The sequence below is a fragment of the Arachis hypogaea genome, chromosome 9 (assembly GCF_003086295.3).
Source record: "Arachis hypogaea cultivar Tifrunner chromosome 9, arahy.Tifrunner.gnm2.J5K5, whole genome shotgun sequence".
Classification (NCBI taxonomy): Eukaryota; Viridiplantae; Streptophyta; class Magnoliopsida; order Fabales; family Fabaceae; genus Arachis; species Arachis hypogaea.
In genome coordinates, this window is record NC_092044.1 from 73802798 (window position 1) to 73811311 (window position 8514).

The following is an 8514-nucleotide window of genomic DNA, read 5'->3' on the forward strand; positions in this document are numbered from 1 at the left end:
CTATAAAAGACTAGCGTCAATGAAAACTAATCCAACTAACAATCCTAACACAATGTGGAATGAACATCCATGACTCAAGTTTACCTAATTACCCAATTCCTAACCAAGAGTGTAAAAAACTAGGCAAAAACTATAAAAGACATTTTATCAAACACCTAACATGCATAAAAGAAAAAATATCATAAATTGTAATAAAAATAAATCTAAACTACTAATTGCATGAGAATAATAGTAAAAACTCAAACAAGCATTAAAGAAAGACAAAACATCAAAATTGCATTAAATGAAATTAAAAGTAACAAGTGTTCACAAACTAAAAGTGGCAATGAGAATATAATAAAAAAAAACTAAGGATCATGACAAGAAAGCATGAAAACATAAATAAAACTATACTAAAACAAGAATTAAAGAGAGAAATTAAAAATAATCTAAGACAACAGCCCTAAATTCTAGAGAGAAGGGGAAGCTTCTCTCTCTAGAAAAACTAAGCTAAAACATGTAAAAACCTAAACCTAATTGCTCCCCCTTCATCCCTCTTCAATTTGGCTTGAAATAACTTCAGAAATGAGTTTGATTAGGCTCTGGAAGCCCAAAAATCGCTGCCAGCGAGTTGCAATCAATGAGGTCACGTGCCAAGACTTGTGCGTACGCACACTTGTTGATTTTCTTCTTGTGCGTACACACAAGTGTGTGTGTGTACACACACCCAAACTCCATGTCCACTATGGCAAATTGTATATCATTTTGAAGCGCCGAATATTAGCTTTCCAATGGCGCTGAAACCGCCTCATTTAGACCTCCATAGCTCAAGTTATGATCCATTTAGTACAGAGAGGTCAGGATTGGCAGCTTTCTTGAATTCTTCCACTTTGCATGCTTTCCTTCCTCACTTCTTCAATCCATATTTGCCTTCAAAACCTTAAATCACTCAACAAACACATCAAAGCATCAAATGGAATTAAAGTGAACAAAATTTAGCAATTTTAGATCCTAAAAAACATGTTTTTACTTTTAAGCACAATTTAGGAAGAAATCATGAAACTATGCTATTTCAATGAATAAATAAAAGAAAAGTAAATGAAATCAATCTAATTAAAGCAAATAAATATCATGAAATGTGGATTCATCACATCCCACACTTAAACAATAGCATGTCCTCATGCTATACCAAAGAAAGACAAGAAGGGAAATCAACAATTCTTCAATGCAAACTATCTATATGCAATGTATCTATATGTATGTAACTATGCTATCTAACTATCTATATGTATTTAATTAGTCCAAATAAATCAATTTCCAAGAAAGCATCCATACACAATCAAGGACTAAGGCAATCATAACCAAATCACATTCACGATTGAATTGAGTCATATAGAAGAATTTAAGCAAACTTGCAAGATAAGCAATGATCATAGGTGGAAATATGGAATTGGGTGATTGATCCCTCACCGAATGTGTATACACTCTAATCACTCAAGTGTTTAGGGTCAATTCACTCAATTCTCCTCTAATCATGCTTTCTAAAGTTTGTTCTTCATCTAACCAATCAACAAAAATTTAATGTACATATGCAAATATCATAAGGCCTTTTCAAGGTTGTAATGGAGCTAAGGGTAAAGGTAAGGATATATATATATGGCTAAGTGAGTTTACATTTAAATCTTTGATTAATCTAAGTTATCACCTAACACATACACAACCTATACAATTCTAATATGAAACTTAGCTACCCAAAATCTCACTTTTACATCTACACACACTCGTGCATTTTAATTTCATTCATCACATATGCATTGATTCTTATTGAATTCCATATTGGGGTAATTTTGTCCCATTTTTATTATTTCTTCTCTTTCTTTTTCTTTTTCTTTCTTTCTTTTTTTTTCTTTTTTTTCAAGAACATAATATATATACCAACACATCAATGCATATGGTTTCCATAATTTTACATGAGCATGTACCTAAATTTTCAATATTTCTTAATAAATATAAAACACATTTTCATCAACCAAAATTTTCACATTTTTTCCACATATAAACATTACACACTCTCACTAACTTAAGCTATTCAAAGATTCAAAATAAGGACATTCATTATTTTTTCGCTTATAGCTAGTGGTGTGCTCAATAAAGAACAAAAGAGGATTAAAAGACTCAAAGTGTTAAGAAAAGGTAAATAAAACGGTAGGCTTTTTAGGTTAATTGAGCTATAATGAAGTGATGGCCTCAATCACATAATTGCATAAATATACACTAAACAATGTATATGTAGAATTAAACAAACTAAATATTGCAATCATAGAAAAGAGCAACACACAAGAATGAAATAAGTAGTCAAATAATGTAACCACACAATAAGGCTCAAAACCTCACAAGTAGTATATTCTTTAACTCAAAAACCATATTCCACAATGTATGAATCATGCAAGTTTCAATGCAAATTTTAAACTCAATTCAATTTGAATTTCAATGCCCTGTATAAAAAGTAAGTCTCTTGGAAATTTCATTAATTGACTAACATTTATTCTATATATGTATGTAGTGTGATTGGATGGAAAAGGTCAAAAATCCTAAATTTGTTTCCTAATTTCAATCAAACCAAAATAGCAAGTGTATAGGAAATCAACTTAGTGCAATCATCACATCATCCAAATCACAATCATAACTAAAAACTAAAAAGCATATGTAAAAGCCAAAATTAAAAGAAAATGTAAAAATATGCATCACTACAATATAATACTAGGTTATGTACAAGCAAAATTAAAATGTGAAATAAACTAAGTGCAATAAACTAAGTAAAAAGGTTTTCAAAAAGATAAAATATATACAAAAAAACAAAAAAGCATAAAAAGAAACTAAACTAAAAGTGTTCAGAAATGAAATTTTTCACCCAAAATGTGCTACTGAAGTTAGACAACCTCCCTACACTTAAAATGTAGCACCGTCCTCGGTGCTCAAAATCATATGGAGTGGAAGGAGTCGTCACTGCGTCACTCCACCTTCAGCTGGTGGGTTTCGTGCCTCCTCTGGCTCATGATGTTGGGCCTCCTCCTCCTCAGAATGCTCGGATGGAGTGGCTGCAAGAACGATGGTGGTGCTGAAAAGCAGAGGACTAAGCCACAAAACAGCATATATATGAAGTGGACAAATAAAATAAATTTGAATGAAAGCATACATGAGATTCAAGTTAAAAGCAAATAAAAGCAACTTCCAATCAAATTTAGGCATCTAAGAAAGCTAACTTGCTTGTTTATCAAAGCTAAAAAGAAGAAAGGGTCATTGTTGCTATGCACAAAGAGAAAGAAAATAGTTAAAAAGTTAAAAGAAAAGTTAGTTGAAAAGGAAAAAAAAGTTAAAAGTTAAGTGAAGAGAAAAAAAATTAGTTGAGAAAGAAAAGGAAAATCAAAAGTTATGTGAAGAAAAGAAAAAAAATTAGTTGAAAAATTAATGTTAGTTGAAAAGGAAAAGGAAAGTCAAAGTTATGTGAGTAAAAAGAAAATAGTTGGTTGAAAAAGAAAAGTTAAAAGTTAGGTGAAGAAAAGAAAAAGTTATTTGAAAAAGAAAACAGAGGTCAAAAGTTATGTAAGGAAAAAGAAAGAGTTAGTTGAAAAAGAAAAGAAAAGTAAAAGTTAGGTGCATAGTAAAAACGTTCCTTAATTCCAAAAAGTTTCCAAAGTTTTAAAACAAGCAAGTTTATATTCTCAACAATTCAATATGCCAAAACAAGTAATACAAATGTATGTTTAGAGCACATAATGAAATAGGTATCAATCACAAGCAATTGGCATAAGTGAAAACAATTTGGTGTTGACAAAGTGAAAAATATTGAGAAACAAGTCAACCAAGAAACATTCAAACACCAAATTCCAATGAGGCATGAAAGTCACAAGGTTGAGACAAGAGTTGAAAACTTCATGCCCCATGTGACTCAAGGCAATATAGGCAAAGGGAAAAAGAATCAACTTAGTCACATAGGTAAAAGGAAATCTTCAATCTTGTGAGAGCATGCAAAAGAGGCTTTTCTTTTAAAAGAATTTCAAGTTTGTGGTCAATTTAAAAATCCATGCAAAACTTATTCAATACTTAAGAATAACACACAATTTAAAACAAGCAAAGAGGTTAAAGAATTGACCAAAACTTGTAAGGAAGCTCTTAAGAAATTTCCAAAACCATTTAGCAAACAAGATTCTGTTGACACAGAAATCCGTCAAATAGAATCTTGTTACACCAAATAAAACAATGTCATTTAATGAAACAATGTTAGGAAAAATCCGGCAGCATCTCGCCAGTAAATTGGCCTATTTTCCCAATTAAACCAATCAATTCAAACTTCCTATGAATACTTTAACATTTAAACACGCAAAACCCAGATGTAAATTCATATGAAATCACAAATAGGCCAGCAAACAACAGCAATGAACAATTAAGTTTTAACGCTTTAAGGAACCAGCAGCAATAATAACCTAAACTCAGAATTTTGGTCAAAATCATCACTGCACCATCAACCATTAACAATACCTAGCAACTGGCTCATTCCAACAGCCATGAACAATGAACAGAAATAATGGTCCAAAATTTAGCACCAAAACAACACAATTAACAAAGGTAATAGGTTCAAACAGCAGCATCAAGCAAGCCAAATAAGCACAGGGGCAAATCATCAGCAACAAACAAAGAAAAAAAATCAATGAAATAGCAACATTTCCAAACAGCAGCATTAATCAAAACAAATATAGAAAGTTTATTCAGGGTATCCTCCGCATCCATGTCCATCTCCTTTTTTTTTTACAATGACTCATTCTGAAAAATGTAAAAGAGAATATACTAAAATATAACTACAAGTGATGCAAGCAAGATGAGTAAAGCAAAGCAAAGCAATACTTAAATCAAGAATTAATTCAAACAAGGAGAGTGAGGTTGAATACACTAAAATGAGTTAAATTGATGCGTTTGTGACATGAAGAAAAGCAATGTGTGTTTGTGACATGAAGAAAAGCAATGTGTGAATTCTAAATTTGCCGGCGGTTTAAAATTCACACATTGGAGAATTGAAAGCACTATGTCACATTACTTCAATCAAGATTCAAATTCAACTCAATTAGTGTGCCTAAAGTGATTTCAAAATAATTGCAAGCTACTAATTAGTAAACAAGCAACAAGAAGCTCAATAATCACTTAGGCAATTCAAGAATTTATGCAATGTGATGGATTGTACAAAACAAAAGCTTTAAAATGTGTGATGTTGTGATTGAAATTCAAAATTTTTTTTTAACTTTTAAAGAAGTTAATTTGGCATTTACACACAACATAAACACTCAACTCCATCAACAAATACTTTTCATAACATTACAATCCTTTATCACAATGAAGCTTAATGAATCATGCCAAGCACAAACATTCTAAATCACATGGTAGCTACAACATGCAATTCAAAATCCAAAATAGTCATAGAGGGATATTCACAAACAACGGTGTATGAACTAAACAAGAACAGTGCTCAAGCAACGTAAGAGGAACAAGTTCAAACACCAATGTAATTCATTTAACTAATAACACAAGATTCAATTTAAAAATTGAGTTTCATTCCTAATATAACCCAAATCCAATGAAACGCATAAAGTTAATATAATTGGATTAAATAGGACCAGTTTAATTAATCTTGTACTATTAGATAAATGCCTCAATCATTCAAAAATTTAACAATTTGGTCAATTAGAACAAATCAAATTCATTACCAATGCATAAGAACAATAAACATGTGTAACAAATATTGATTTCCAAAGATAGACTCATAGTTTTTAAGAAAAGCTCTTTGAGGCATATTATCAAATACTTGGCATGCAAAGGCATTAAACAAATCAATTATCACAACCAAGTATTCATTCAACCTCCATTCACAAAATCAGGATCAAATTTACAAGAATCCGCAATATATCTCAGTAATTCAACAGCAATTCAGTCAATCCATTCCAAACAAATGAAATTCGAACTCAAGAAACATAATAGCATGATTAATTGTCTGTGAACTAACACTAATTCTACTCTAAAGCAACCTAACAGCAGCAAATAATCTTAACCAATTCAATTACCAAATAAAAATTAACATATACTAATCCTAACTTAAGTAAAACAGATAAGAATTCAAAGGGAAGTTTAATTAAAACCTGTTTGAAGAACAAAAGAGAAAAACAAAGAAACAGGGGAAACAGGGGTTGGAGCAGTAGTGACAAGCAGTGTCACTGGGTGGTGTTGAGCACGGCAACTTCAGGCTGCTGCTGCCGTTGGTGGATTGCTGGCCGGAAACTGGAGAAAAGGGCTGGAGTGCGACAGTTTTGGCACCGGAAGCTGAAACAGAGAAGGTGTTGAGACGCGCTGGGAAGGACAAGAGGAAGCTGCTGGTGCAGACGGTGGGCTCTGGGTTAGCGCGAAGGTGATGGTGGACGACGGCGAGGAGGAGCTGGTGGCTTTGGGCTACCAGAGAAAGGAGAGGAGGGTTGGGTCACCGTGGCTCGTCGATGGTGGAGGCTACGGTGGTTCGCGGTGGTGGTTGGCGGAGCTAGGGTTCGGGCAGGGGGAAGAGGGCTCCGGTGGTTTTATAATGGTGGGTGGAGGCTGGTTGGGCAGAAGATGGGGCTACGGTGGCGTTGTGGTGGTCCGGTGGGTTCTGGGCTCGGCGTAGGTGAGGCGAGGGGAAGAAGAAGAAAGAGAGAGACGTGGTGGCTCTGTGTCGGTTGTGGGTGACAGACGGAGAAGGGCTGGTGATGATGGTGAAGAAGATGATGGACGTTGGTTCAATTTTGTAAGAGAGTGCGTACGCACGAACGGGGAAATAGAAACTGTGCGAGTGCACCAAACTGTGCGAACGCCATAGGTCTTGGATTGAAGTGTGCATGTGTACACACTTGTCCGTACGTACGTACGTACAGATGATTTTTTTTGCATTAAAATAGAATTTTACCTAACATTCTAATATGCATATAAATAAGAAATTAATAAAAATATGTAACTATTCACATTCATTTTAAAATTATTAAAAAGTTTATTTTTTAAATCAAAATTATGAATTATTCAAAGCAGGTTTAATATGTACAAATAAAATTCTACTAAAACTAATTTAACCATTCAAAAACTAATTAAAAATTTTAAACATGCAACTCAAGTCAAAAAAGAAATTTAAACATTACTAATTATTCACATATCCATTTTAAAACAAAAATTCATTAAAGCAAGCTAACAATCAAGAGACATATTTACAAGAAAAAAAGACAAGCAACCAATCAAAAACAAACTATTCACATATTCACATATTAATAATAGCCAACGATGTAACAATATTACAAATCTCCGGCAACGACGCCAAATTTTTGGTGTGAGAATTAATGTTGATCTAGAATTTCACAAAAATAGAATCTCGTTGCAAGTATAGTCTAGACCAACAATTAACTCTCAATCGAAATTTAAATCAAAGATGTCACAATCAACACAAAATAACCGGGAGTTTTAAATTCCAGGTCATGCTTCCTAGAAATTACAATTAAGTGCTCAATTATTGGCTATGAAGAAAAGGGATTTGATAGCAATTGGCAAGAAATTAAAATGCAAGAAATTAAAACTCAAAGCAAGTAAATCAAAAATGGAATTTAAAGTGGCAAAAAAGAACTCTTAGCAAGGATTGGGAAATTAAGGATTCCTATCCTACACAAACATGGTAAATACATAGAATTAATTCCAATTAGTCATTCCTAACATCGAGGATAAGTCAAAAGGGCATAATTGATCTCAATCCATAAATCCTAGTCAACTCACAAATTACTTAGTAAAAGACTAGCATCAATGGAAACCAAACCAACTAACAATCCTAACATAATCTGGAATGGACATCCATGACTCAAGTTTACCTAATTACCCAATTCCTAACAAAGAGGGTGAAAAACTAGGCAAAAACTATAAGAGACATTTTATCAAACACCTAACATGCATAAAAAGAAAAATATCATAAATTGCAATAAAAATAAATCTAAACTACCAATTGCATGAGAATAATAATAAAAACTCAAACAAGCATTAAAGAAAGACAAAATATCATAATTGCATTAAATGAAATTAAAAGTAATAAGTTTTCACATACTAAAAGTGACAAAATTGAGAAAATAATAAAAGAAACTAAAAGGATCAAGACAAGAAAGCATGAAAACATAAATGAAACTATACTAAAAGAAGAATTAAAGAGCGAAATTAAAAAGAAACTAAGACAAAAGCTCTAAATTCTAGAGATAAGGGAGAACTTCTCTCTCTAGAAAAACCAAGCTAAAACATGTAAAAACCTAAACCTAATTGCTCCCCCCTTCATTTCTCTTCAATTTGGCTTGAAATAGCTTCAGAAATGAGTTGAATTGGACTCTCGAAGCCCGAAAATCGCTACCAGCGAGTTGCAATTAATGAGGTCACGTGCCAAGACTTGTGCATGCATACAGGTGGTGTGTGCACACCCAAACTCCATGTCCACTATGATAA

At 32.8% G+C, this 8514-nt stretch overlaps 1 long non-coding RNA gene across 1 annotated transcript; it reads right to left on the minus strand.

The window, feature by feature from the left end:
* Positions 1 to 255: 255 nt before the first annotated feature.
* Positions 256 to 6918, minus strand: LOC112711047 (uncharacterized). Its single transcript, XR_003157179.3, has 2 exons — positions 6165 to 6918; positions 256 to 3077 (listed from the first exon to the last, which is right to left on the minus strand). It is a non-coding gene; the product is annotated as an uncharacterized lncRNA (long non-coding RNA).
* Positions 6919 to 8514: the final 1596 nt, after the last annotated feature.